At 40.5% G+C, this 13,885-nt stretch overlaps 1 pseudogene across 1 annotated transcript in view; it reads right to left on the bottom strand.

The window, feature by feature from the left end:
• LOC311112412 (nck-associated protein 1-like) overlaps positions 1-13,885 on the bottom strand; it is a 51,654-nt pseudogene that overhangs the window by 26,451 nt on the left and 11,318 nt on the right. Inside the window, exons 2-9 of the transcript in view lie at positions 11,283-11,393; positions 7,783-7,875; positions 7,489-7,545; positions 7,210-7,352; positions 7,027-7,117; positions 5,367-5,504; positions 4,990-5,038; positions 4,328-4,484 (exon numbers count right to left, since the gene is read on the bottom strand). The product of the transcript in view is annotated as a nck-associated protein 1-like (transcript). The remainder of the gene's footprint in view (positions 1-4,327; positions 4,485-4,989; positions 5,039-5,366; positions 5,505-7,026; positions 7,118-7,209; positions 7,353-7,488; positions 7,546-7,782; positions 7,876-11,282; positions 11,394-13,885) is intronic.

The following is a 13,885-nucleotide window of genomic DNA, read 5'->3' as shown; positions in this document are numbered from 1 at the left end:
CGTGGTACCTTCAGGCGTTTGGAAATTGCTCCCAAGGATGAACAAGACTTGTGGAGGTCTACAATCATTTTTCTGAGGTCTTGGCTGATTTCTTTTGATTTTCCCATGATGTCAAGCAAAGAGGCACTGAGTTTGAAGGTAGGCCTTGAAATACACCCACAGGTACACCTCCAATTGACTCAAATGATGTCAATTAGCCTATCAGAAGCTTCTAAAGCCATGCCATCATTTTCTGGAAATTTCAAAGCTGTTTAAAGGCACAGTGAACTTAGTTTATGTAAACTTCTGACCCACTGGAATTGTGATACAGTGAATTATAAGTGAAATAATCTGTCTGTAAACAATTGTTAGAAAAATTACTTGTGTCATGCACAAAGTAGATGTCCTAACCGACTTGCCAAAACTAGAACAAGAAATTTGTGGAGTGGTTGAAAAACAAGTTTTAATGACTCCAACCTAAGTGTATGTAAACTTCCGATTTCAACTGAGGGAAAAAAATATTTGATCCCCTGCTGATTTTGTACGTTTGCCCACTGACAAAGAAATGATAAGTCTATAATTTTAATGGTAGGTTTATCTGAACAGTGAGAGACAGAATAACAACAACAAAATCCAGAAAAACGCATGTCAAAATGTTTATTAATTTATTTGCATTTTAATGAGGGAAATAAGTATTTGACCCCATCTCAATCAGAAAGATTTCTGGCTCCCAGGTGCCTTTTATACAGGTAACGAGCTGAGATTAGGAGCACACTCTTAAAGGGAGTGCTCCTAGCCTCAGCTTGTTACCTGTATAAAAGACACCTGTCCACAGAAGCAATCAATCAGATTCCAAACTCTCCACCATGGCCAAGACCAAAGAGCTCTCCAAGGATGTCAGGGACAAGATTGTAGACCTACACAAGGCTGGAATGAGCTACAAGACCATCGCCAAGCAGCTTGGTGAGAAGGTGACAACAGTTGGTGTGATTATTCGCAAATGGAAGAAACACAAAATAACTGTCAATCTCCCTCGGCCTGGGGCTCCATGCAAGATCTCACCTCGTGGAGTTGCAATGATCATGAAAACGGTGAGGAATCAGCCCAGAACTACACGGGAGGATCTTGTCAATTATCTCAAGGCAGCTGGGACCATAGTCACCAAGAAAACAATTGGTAACACACTATGCCGTGAAGGACTGAAATCCTGCAGCGCCCGCAATGTCCCCCTGCTCAAGAAAGCACATATACAGGCCCGTCTGAAGTTTGCCAATGAACATCTGAATGATTCAGAGGAGAACTGGGTGAAAGTGTTATGGTCAGATGAGACCAAAATGGAGCTCTTTGGCATCAACTCAACTCGCAGTGTTTGGAGGAGGAGGAATGCTGCCTATGACCCCAAGAACACCATCCCCATTGTCAAAAATGGAGGTGGAAACATTATGCATTGGGGGTGTTTTTCTGCTAAGGCGACAGGACAACTTCACAGCATCAAAGTGACGATGGACGGGGCCATGTACCGTCAAATCTTGGGTGAGAACTTCCTTCCCTCAGCCAGGGCATTGAAAATGGGTCATGGATGGGTATTCCAGCATGACAATGACCCAAAACACACGGCCAAGGCAACAAAGGAGTGGCTCAAGAAGAAGCACATTAAGGTCCTGGAGAGGCCTAGCCAGTCTCCAGACCATAATCCCATAGAAAATCTGTGGAGGGAGCTGAAGGTTCGAGTTGCTAAACGTCAGCCTCGAAACCTTAATGACTTGGAGAAGATCTGCAAAGAGGAGTGGGACAAAATCCCTCCTGAGATGTGTGCAAACCTGGTGGCCAACTACAAGAAACATCTGACCTCTGTGATTGCCAACAAGGGTTTTGCCACCAAGTACTAAGTCATGTTTTGCAGAGGGGTCAAATACTTATTTCCCTCATTAAAATGCAAATCAATTTATAACATTTTTGACATGCATCTTTCAGGATTTTGTTGTTGTTATTCTGTCTCTCACTGTTCAAATAAACCTACCATTAAAATTATAGACTGATCATTTCTTTGTCAATGGGCAAACGTACAAAATCAGCAGGGGATCAAATACGTTTTTCCCCTCACTGTATATATTCTACAAACCCTACTGAGTACTCCCTACAATACCTTCACTGCGGCACCCAAGATAGTTTTTGTTCTATAAGCCAATATGTATTCCATAAACAGTGATCCGCATTGGGGGCATTTATATGACATTGGAACATGTTTTAAAACCCACAGTTAATGCAAATGTCACTTAAACATGAACAAATATGAATCATTGTTAATGTTTAGACAATTATTTTTCATATAACATTAATAAATACAGGTTGTTGACACTTTTAAACTATTACGAGGGAGACTTTAAATTTTGCAAATTTCCAAATTTGTGACCCCGAAGTACTTTTTTAGTGTTGGTGACGAGACGCTGATCATGTGATGAGTTCACAAATCAAATGCCCAATTGTGGTGCCACCGGACAGCGAAAAACAATTAAGTTAACCTTTATTTATTGTAATTAAAATTTGCTTGTAGTAGTTAAGTGTTGAGTTAGATGACATACTGTAGCTACCTGTCGTTATTTCAAATAATTTCGGTGACATCACAGCAATTGTTCTCCCGAGTGGCGCAGTGGTCTAAGGCACTGCATTGCAGTGCTAGCTGTGCCACTAGAGATCCTGGTTCGAATCCAAGCTCTGTTGTAGCCGGCTGCGACCGGGAGACCCATGGGGCGGCGCACAATTGGCCCAGCGTCGTCCAGGGTAGGGGAGGGAATGGCCGGCAGGGATGTAGCTCAGTTGGTAGAGCATGGCGTTTGCAACGCCAGGGTTGTGGGTTCGATTCCCACGGGGGGCCAGTATGAAAAATAAAAAAAATATGTATGCACTCACTAACTGTAAGTCGCTCTGGATAAGAACGTCTGCTAAATGACTAAAATGTATGCATGTGTTATGAATGACCAAAGGTGTCTGACTTTAAATTAAGTATTACAGGACACTACATTAAGTGTCAATAAATAGGTTATTAACGTTCTTCTGATTTATGAAGGTGCTCTCATGATCCACAGGTTACTGTAGGGTGTGAGGGGTATTTAAATGGGTTGATGGACCTGCAAAGCTTGTGTGTGTGTGTCAAAGCCAAGATGATTTGGCTTAGTCCAACCTGAGACCACCGCACCAGGTATTCCTCTTGTGTTCCCATGCTGGTGAACAGGACTTGATTACAACCTGTTATAATGGTGCCAACCTTTTGTGGCTGATCTTTCAGCGGGGGAGTGGGTGACTGTGTCAAAGACCTGATGGGCCCAACACTGCACGGTATGGCTCGTTTTTGTTGTGTGCAAGTTTGTGTACTGAGGAACATGTAACTTGGTTGCAGAAGAAAGCCACTTTCAATTTCTTTAGGTTGGGTGCTTTCATCAAGGTAAGTGTTTCTTGGTGTAAGCCTGGGATATCAATAATTCAAAGCTGGCCTTTGTGGAAGTGACCATAGAATTCTATAGGAGTGACCTTACTGAGTAAAGTATGTCATCGTCACTAGTTAACACAGTAAAAAAGTAATAATTATGGCTAAATCCTGCCCATTTCCACAATTTATCGTCTTAAAGTTTTATTTTAAACTAATGAAGGCCAAGTTTGATTTGGGCGGAAGTGTCTGGGAACAAGATTAGGTGTAACGTGACTAACATGACTTCTTTTAGAGCGTATTCCAATCCGTCGACCCAACATTACCCTTTATAAAGCAAATGTTTATCACATTCGACATAGTGGGTTACGTCACATATTGACATTGGTGATTATGTCACACAGTTATAAATCACGACATACGGTTATAGATACTTTGTAACACATTTGTGTGGTGCTTATGAAGGCATTATGAAGGCTTTATGAAGCCTTTATAAGCTGAACGTCATTTAACACGGGACCAAAATGGTCAACTAAAACTTAACCTAAAACTACAAAAAAACTACAACTAAAAAGAAATGGGTCTCTTGTGTAAAAACTAAATCAAAACAGGGATTGAAAACTAAACTGAAACTTAACTTAAATGAAAAGTGAAAATAGTATAATAACCTTGGTACAGATGACTTTGGACTGATACTTCAAATTCAGCATGAAAAAAATAAATACAAAATAAATAAATGTTTCAATGGTATTTAAAAGGTTTCGATGGTATTTACGACTTGTATCAGTCCTAGAAAACAAAACATTTACAAGATATACTTAATGAATCCTCCTGCAGTTCCTCATAAGAAAGGCACAGAGAGGGGTGTATTCTGAGTGGTTTGAGGGTGGTGTGTGGTGTGTTGTGTGTTGGCGAGAGGCTTACCCACGGATGTTGACGAACAGGTCCTCACAGGCCTTGTGGATGTGGAAGACCTCATCCCTGAAGAGACAGAGGCAGGTGCTGCTCTGGAGGGCCAGCTTCCACAGGCTCAGCGCTGCTGGGTCAGTATTCAGCACCACGTGGCACAGGACGAACCCGACTTGCGGAGGGACGGGAGGTTAGTTCAGTAAAAACTGCTAAATGCTGCACTAAAATTGCAAATATAGTACGAACATTTGGGTATTTCTTGTGACTGGTATAAAACAAGATTTTGGAGCCGGGATCTAGTTTTAAGTAAGTAAGCAAGCCTTGGACAAGTAAAGACTTGTCCGAGCTAGAACAGCCCATTGGGGCAGGAGCCTATCTCCTGTTAATGTAGCGCTAGACAGGTTGATGTATAAGTACACCCCCTGGACAGGACACTAGTCTGTCGCACGGCCTTACCCCCAATCGCTCTCCTTATTGCGGAGTGCCAAGCAGAGGCATGAAGTCACATGTTTTGGTGTGACTTGACCGGGGATCGAACCCCCAACCATCCAATCTCAGGGCAGACACTAAGCACAAGGCCACTGAGTTGGTCTAGTTTTAAGCCAGGACCCAAAATGAATCCTCCCTGACCAATGTGAAACATTGTGTTAACTCAATAACTTGAGCAGTAAACTTACACACAATCCATTTCTCCATACAGTCTAAGGAGAGGTATTCACAGGGCATCTAGAACAGAGACCAGAGGTTTGTCAGGATAAATGCAATTCAAATCAATTCACAGATGAAGTTTGAACTGAAAATATATTATTGGCCTGCTAATAATGTGGACTATAAAAACAGCTTGTCCAAAACATCTATGAACACAATTTTCCAAATGGAAGAGCTGGCTACTACATTTACAGAATGAGTAGAATAAATGGTAGAACACATGGCATGTCAACCAGATAAGGTGCTGGATGGGTGAGAGGTGTTAACTGATTGGTGTGAAGGTGGGTTTAGTATCAGTTTAGTAGTTGTAGGGGCCTAGGGAGTTGACTGGGCAGTGGGCACTGACTGTGTCTGACTGGGCTGGGTTGAGCATGGTACTGGGGGCGCTAATCAGGCTCAGAAGCTGGGCGTTCCTCCACTGGTCTGCGGACAGGTTCCTCCTGGGGTAGACCATCTGCAGCGAGATGAGTGCGTCTGACAAAGACTGCATCGCCATCGGAACAGAAAGAGAAGGAGATTAATTGGAGGTACAGTGGATTGCGAAAGTATTCACCCTCCTTTGCATTTCCCCTATTTTGTTGCCTTACAACCTGGAATTAAAATGGATTTTTGGGGGATTTGTATCATTTGATTTACACAACAGGCCTACCACTTTGAAGATGCAACATATTTTTTATTGTGAAACAAACAAGAAATAAGACAAAAAAACTGAACTTGAGCGTGCATAATTATTCACCCCCCCCAAAGTCAATACTTTGTAGAGCCACCTTTTGCAGCAATTACAGCTGCAAGTCTCTTGGGGTATGTCTCTATAAGCTTTGCACATCTAGCCACTTGGATTTTTGCCCATTCTTCAAGGCAAAACTGCTCCAGCAACATCAAGTTGGATGGGTTCCGCTGGTGTACAGCAATCTTTAAGTCATCCCACAGATTCTCAATTGGATTTTTAAATGTTTCCCCTTAAACCACTCAAGTTTTGCTTTAGCAGTATGCTTAGTGTCATTGTCCTGCTGGAAGCTCAATTTTAGTCTCATCTGACCAGAGTACCTTCTTCCATATATTTGGGGAGTCTCCCACATGCCTTTTGGCGAACACCAAAAGCAATGGCTTTTTTCTGGCCACTCTTCCGTAAAGCCCAGCTCTGTGGAGTGTATGGCTTAAAGTGGTCCTATGGCCAGATACTCCAATCTCCGCTGTAGAGCTTTGCAGCTCCTTCAGGGTTATCTTTGGTCTCTTTGTTGCCTCTCTGATTAATGCCCTCCTTGCCTGGTCCCTCTCTTGGCAGGTTTGTTGTGGTGCCATATTCTTTAAATTTTTTAATAATGGATTTAATGGTGCTCCGTGGGATGTTCAAAGTTTCTGATATTTTTTTATAACCCAACCCTGATCTGTACTTCTCCACAACTTTGTCCCTGACCTGTTTGGAGAGCTCGCTATGTTTCCGCTTGCTTGGTGGTGCCCCTTGCTCTCTGGGGCCTTTCAGAACAGGTGTATATATACTGAGATCATGTGACAGATCATGTGACACTTAGATTGCACACAGGTGGACTTTATTTAACTAATTATGTGACTTCTGAAGGTAATTGGTTGCACCAGATCTTATTTAGGGGCTTCATAGCAAAGGGGATGAATACATATGCACGTACCACTTTTCCGTTATGTATTTTTTAGAATTCTTTGAAACAAGTACTTTTTTTAATTTCACTTCATCAATTTGGACTATTTTGTGTATGTCCATTACATGAAATCGAAATTAAAATCAATTTAAATTACAGGTTGTAATGCAACAAAATAGGAAAAACGCCAAGGGGGATGAATACTTTTGCAAGGCACTGTATTTCTGGCTGCTGACCATTTCTACAGGAATTTACTTGGTAGTTAATAGGAAATTGTGGACATTTCTTACATGGTGGCATCTATGCCATATATGTAATAAAGTGCTATCTATTTTTCGTTTGTATATTAGTGTTACTGAGGAATATATTCACAGACGTCTAGTGTCTCACCTTCCCATGAGGGACAAACTCTTCCATCATCTTTTTCAGAGGATTCTCATAGTCCACGATCATTTGGCCCAGCCTTGGGTATTCCCTGTCACTGGGCGCGGAGGAGAGAAAGAAAAACACAGTCAAAAGACATCACATAATACATTTCACAGAGGATAGTCCTGCTCATAGCTCTAGCTGTACCTGGCCCCGTGTGTCATTTCATGGGCGTAGTTGTAGAGTCCAATGATTGCTTTCCGCTCTTCAATACGGGACAGTAACATCATTAGTGTAGTGTAGGTGACAACTAAGTCAAGGTAGTTCTTGGTGAGGTCAAAGTTAACCGTCTATAAAGACAGAATGAAAAACTTTAGTTAGCTTTGATTAGGATTATAGAAAAAGGTATAATCTCTTGAGGAGATTTGAAGAAGAAAAAAAAGTGTTATACCAAATAAAGGGAATTGTGGAAAGATGAATACTTACAACATCAAAGAAAACCTGGCAAGCGTCAATAGTGTTCAGCAATTCAGAAACATGGTCCTACAAGAAATATAAAATTCATACTGTAACACTCATGTCTGGATTGTACAGGTGCAACATAGCTAAATTGTATAGGGTTGTACAGGTGCAGCATTTTCTACCACTATTCAGAATAATGAAGAAATGGCTACTCAGACATTAATCTAGCCTAATTAGCACATCTATAAAGCATATTACATTATGCTTATTATTACATTAATATACCTATCAAGTAGTTTAAAAAATGAATTTCCTTACCTTGAATTCCATGACATCCACAAATGTGAAGTAATATAGAGCTAGATTCTTTAGTATTTCAGACTTTTCTTTTTGAAGCTGTGTAAGCTGTTGCTGTAAATGTAGAAGAAACAACTTGTTAGGTCTCTCAAGGAGCATGTCAAGGTAGTCAAGTCAAACTTATCTGAAAGGTTCACTTCTTTCACCAGCAGTAAAACACCATGTCATTCTACTGGTTTGATGGTTGACATTTTACGGCACTATTATTTTGACAAAAGGTTCACTGATTTCTATGTTTCATTGCATATCTAACTTTTGAATTTTGCCAATGACCTCTTGAGTTGAGTAAACCATTTGTCAAATTGTACATGAACCTTGCATTAAGTTTAGACAGTTTTAGTTTTACTACACCAGTAAGCCTTTGGTACCATCTCCCAGATCTTATTAGCTAATGATTTTGTGACAAGAATGCACTGTAGTGAACCCGTAGGTACTGAGTGACTATCCAGTATTTTCTAAAGGATGGTTTATAGTTGTGGTATGTATGACTCCAATATTACCATGAGCTATGCTTTATTGCCAAATCGAGACTAAATATTGGTCTATGTTTATCTAAATCAGCTCTAGCATTAGCTATATACAAGTATTCATTGTATTCTCTTAAATATATTATAGGACTGTCTTGTATGTCAGTAAAATGTTATAATGTTAATGCACCGATAAGTATGTTTGCTCTGAAGATAGTAAGTCATTTGAGGCGGTTAGGTTAACCAGAATACCCATGCCCCATATTACATTTCATGGAAGACCAATACAATAAAAACATTTTTCATTATTAATTCTAAACTTTTCTCTTCTGCAAAAATCAAAATACATTCTTAGTTGTTACATTTTCACGTGAACAATGCTCCAATCAAAATCTTAACCATACAATTCAATATTAGATTTTTTAGCTCGGCCAAATAATGACATAATATTGCCTCAGAGTTTAATAGCATGAGGGTAAAGGGGTTTAGCTTTTACATCTTTTCAAGACAAATTAGCAAGAACACGTTTTTTTGTATTTGCATGTGCTACTTTCCCCACTGATAAACTGTGTTTACACAGCAAGCTCAATTCTAATACTTTTTTCCCACTAATTGCTCTTTTGACCAATCACATTAGATCTCCTACATCAGCTCTTTTTCAGAGCTGATCTGATTGGTCAAAATACCAATTAGTGGCAAACATATCAGAATTGAGCTGCCTGTGTAAACACAGCCTTAGGGTTAGTGTTACACAGGCAGCTCAATTCTGATATTTTTGCCACTAATTGGTCTTTTGACCAATCAGATCAGCAAAATATCAGAATTGGGCTGCCTGTGTAAACGCTGCCATAGAGGCCTAGATTGTATTGTATATGTGTAGTCTAATTGGTAAGAATAATGACAGAGATGATTCAAATAGAATGGTTTAATGACCAGATAACCTAGTAATGTTTAGATGCACTATAATAATAATAATAATAATAATAATAATAATAATAATAATAAGCCATTTAGCAGACGCTTTTATCCAAAGCGACTTACAGTCATGTGTGCATACATTTTTACGTATGGGTGGTCCCGGGGATCGAACCCACTACCCTGGCGTTACAAGCGCCATGCTCTACCAATTGAGCTACAGAGGACTAGGCTATACGAAGGAATCCAAGAGCTGAAGAAGAATTAAACTACATTAAACTGATTTCCCCCTGAACCTAGATGGTCTGATTGGTCAAAAGACCAATTAATGGCAAACATATCAGAATTGAGCTGCCTGTGTAAACGCAGCCTTAGGGTTAGTGTTACACAGGCAGCTCAATTCTGATATTTTTGCCACTAATTGGTCTTTTGACCAATCAGATCAGCAAAATATCAGAATTGGGCTGCCTGTGTAAACGCTGCCATAGAGGCCTAGATTGTATTGTATATGTGTAGTCTAATTGGTAAGAATAATGACAGAGATGATTCAAATAGAATGGTTTAATGACCAGATAACCTAGTAATGTTTAGATGCACTATAATAATAATAATAATAATAATAATAATAATAATAATAATAATAATAATAAGCCATTTAGCAGACGCTTTTATCCAAAGCGACTTACAGTCATGTGTGCATACATTTTTACGTATGGGTGGTCCCGGGGATCGAACCCACTACCCTGGCGTTACAAGCGCCATGCTCTACCAATTGAGCTACAGAGGACTAGGCTATACGAAGGAATCCAAGAGCTGAAGAAGAATTAAACTACATTAAACTGATTTCCCCCTGAACCTAGATGGTCTGATTGGTCAAAAGACCAATTAATGGCAAACATATCAGAATTGAGCTGCCTGTGTAAACGCAGCCTTAGGGTTAGTGTTACACAGGCAGCTCAATTCTGATATTTTTGCCACTAATTGGTCTTTTGACCAATCAGATCAAATGAAACAACTTAGATTGCTTTGCATAGTCTATCAGAATAAGAAGCAATAGGCTAGATGAGAACTAAAACTGTTCCACTACAAAAAGGCAGACTAAGCAAAGCTAAGCAAAGCAAAATGGGATTCCAAATAGTACAAACTTACCAATAAGAACAATCCAGAAAATGCCAAGTTAAGCATGCAAAACATTGAACAAAAACAAAGAAAGAAACATAAGGGACATATTGACACAGTTAAGCTCCATCATTCCAATAGACAGTTAGCTACACATTTCACACAAACACAACAAAGGCAAATAGTAAAAAGTAGCATATATATGACAACACAAATGTACAGTATACATAACGTACATACGGTATGACTATGTGATCATAAATTTAAAAGTTACACTTTTTAAATGATGACAGACAATTTCCTGGGACACCATGGCTAGAATCATTTTCATGAGTGCACAAAACATTATGAACACCTGCTCTTTCCATGACAGACTGACCAGGTGAATCCAGGTGAAAGATATTATCCCTTATTGATGTAAATTGTTAAATCCACTTCAATCAGTGTAGATGAAGGTGAGGAGACAGGTTAAAGAAGGATTTTTAAGCCTTGAGACATGGATAGTGTAATGTGTACCATTCAGAGGATGAATGGGTAAGACAAAAGATTTAAGTGCCTTTGAACGGAGTATGGTAGTAGGTGCCACACACACCGGTTTGTGTCAAGAACTGCAACGCTGCTGGGTTTTTCATGCTCAACAGTTTCCTGTATGCATCAAGAAGGTGTTCTTAATGTTCTGTACATTCAGTGTATTTAAATTTAGCAGATGCTCTTATCCAGAGCGACTTACAGTAGTGAGTGCATACATTTTCATACTGTTCACCCGTGGGAATCGAACCCACAACCCTGGCGTTGCAAGCGCCATTGCTCTACCAACTGACTACATGGCAGTTACTGCCTCTGAACACTCACAGACAAAATCAATAACATTTATAACATTAATACAATATTTTGTTACACCAACTAGGCCTACTACATAAATAAGGAAGGTCATTTGAATAAACTTAAAACAGAACTTACATTATTGTTTCGTGTCTCTATTGCTGGGAATTTCCGTACGATAAACTTAACCGCCGACTCCAAGTTTTTGTCTACCAGGTATGACGGCTTTGCTTTGGGGTCCCCGCATGCCTAAAGTGGAGAGGGAACAGAACAAGAGAACAGAAACAGCTAAAAATGCTACAGCTACAGCAGTCATCTTTGAATACTGGCTGATTCTCATTGAGCGCCATTGTTAATCAAATAAGAAGGTTGTTAATGAAGTGCATGATTGACAGGATGAACAGGCAGAGTGAAAAGGGTTTGATTTTAGCTGAAAAATGGAGTGAGCAAATAGAGAGAGGAAAAAAAGAGAACAAACATTCTACGCAAGGTCTCCTGTTTAGGTCTTGTAATTATAAAATGCCAACTGGAATCAATAGGTTAAATGCAGTTTGTTTTGTCCTAAATTATGATCAGTTTTCCATTGGGCAGCTCTCCACAAAGGGGATTGTTCTTAAAGGGGAAGTATACCTAAAACCAAACATTTCACAAGTGATTCCATACATTGAAGATAGTTAGGTGGAGTTAAGACTTCTCCCCTTGCAGCCTAGAACTGGAAAGCTGCAAAAACGGGTCACGTGATTCATGATGTTTCTTTGTGCACTACCAACTCTGCTCTGTTGTCAGTCAAAGAGCTATTGTAGACTAATTCTTTATTTAATTGAAAGCATACGACCAAATTAGCTACTTTAAATCAAAAGCAGCATTGGTTTTGAGTCAGGAAATGTATACCTTTTCACTTAAAACTACTGTGATTATTTTATGTGGCCGACTGCAGCAACAGCGGAGATGGGTAACAACTGCGCATGTGCGCTCTTGTGGGGCAATTCGGAAAGTATTCAGACCCCTTCCCTTTACCAAAAAATGTCTGCAGCATTGAAGGTCCCCAAGAACACAGTGGCCTCCATCATTCTTAAATGGAAGAAGTTTGGAACCACCAAGACTCTTCCTAGAGCTGGCAGCCCAGCCACATTGACCAATCGGGGGAGAAGGGCCTTGGTCAGGGAGGAGGTAACCAAGAACCCGATTGTCACTCTGACAGAGCTCCAGAGTTCCTCTGTGGAGATGGGAGAACCTTCCAGGAGGACAACCATCTCTGCAATCAAGCCTTTATGGTAGAGTGGCCAGATGGACGCCACTCCTCAGTAAAAGGCACATGACAGCCTGCTTGGAGTTTGCTAAAAGGCCCCTAAAGGACTCTCAGACCATGCGCAACAAGATTCTCTGGTCTGATGAAACCAAGATTGAACTTTTTGGCCTGAATGCCAAGCGTTATGTCTGGAGGAAACCTGGCACCATCCCTACGGTGAAGCATGGTGGTGGCAGCATCATGCTGTGGGGATGTTTTTCAGCGGCAGGGACTGGGAGACTAGTCAGAATCGAGGGAAAGATGAACAGAACAAAGTACAGAGAGATCCTTGATGAAAACCTGCTCCAGAGAGCTCAGGACCTCAGACTGGGGTGAAGGTTCACCTTCCAACAGGACAACGACCCTAAGCACACAGCCAAGACAACGAAGGAGTGGCTCCAGGACAAGTCTCTGAATGTCCTTGAGTGGCCCAACTAGCGCCCGGACTTGAACCCGATCGAACATCTCTGGAGAGACATGCAAATAGCTGTACAGCGACGCTCCCCATCCAACCTGACAGCGCTTGAGAGGATCTGCAGAGAAGAATGGGAGAAAGTCCCCAAAGCCAAGCTTGTAGCGTCATACCCAAAGAAGACCAAGTTTGTAGGTGCCAAGCTTGTAGCGTCATACCCAAAGAAGACTTGAGGCTGTAATCGCTGCCAAAGGTGCTTCAACAAAGTACTGAGTAAAGGGTCTGACTACTTATGTATATGTGATATTTCCGGGGTTTTTTTTATACATTTGCAAACATTTCTAAAAACCTGTTTTTGCTTTGTCATTATGAGGTATTGTGTGTAGATTGATGAGGAAATAAAGATTTTAATCCATTTTAGAATAAGGCTGTAACGTAACAAAATGTGGAAAAAGTCAAGGGGTCTGAATAATTTCCAAATGCACTGTATATGTCCTTATTTGGAGCTTGACGTCACAGATGCAAGTTTTATTGGGGGGGCTGCACTTTAAATAAGACATTTTGGGAAGAAGGCACAAAGTTTCACTCTTTTCCGTTGAAAGATACAGACAGATGCAGAAGATGGCTAGTAGCGATAAAAACAGTAAATACTATGCAAACATTCCTACAGCCAATATTGCAAATCTACATGTGTAGTAAGCACTTCATCGACAATGACTACGAAAGAGACATACAATCGGCAATGATGGGAACAAAACACTGAAGAAAACTCAAAGATACAGTTGTTCCTTCTGTATTCCCATGGACTGAATCCTGTGCCATGCCAAAATACAGTGGCGCTTTTGAGAAAAGTGTAAATTCGAGAGTGCAGAGGTATGTAGTCTAATCATTGCAGTTCATATTGATCTTATTGTGTTGTAACCATTGCACCATATCATGTAGACATAGCCTAGTCGCTCTACCGGTTAGCACTTGTGCCCTGTCTTTATGACAAGGGGGTTGAGGAGATACAGTAATTGTGTCACCTTACATTGTAATAGA

Source organism: Coregonus lavaretus (genome assembly GCF_964263955.1).
Source record: "Coregonus lavaretus genome assembly, chromosome: 38".
NCBI classification, from domain to species: Eukaryota; Metazoa; Chordata; class Actinopteri; order Salmoniformes; family Salmonidae; genus Coregonus; species Coregonus lavaretus.
The sequence above is the reverse complement of the archived record's forward strand: the minus strand, read 5'-3'. Positions and strand labels throughout refer to the sequence as shown.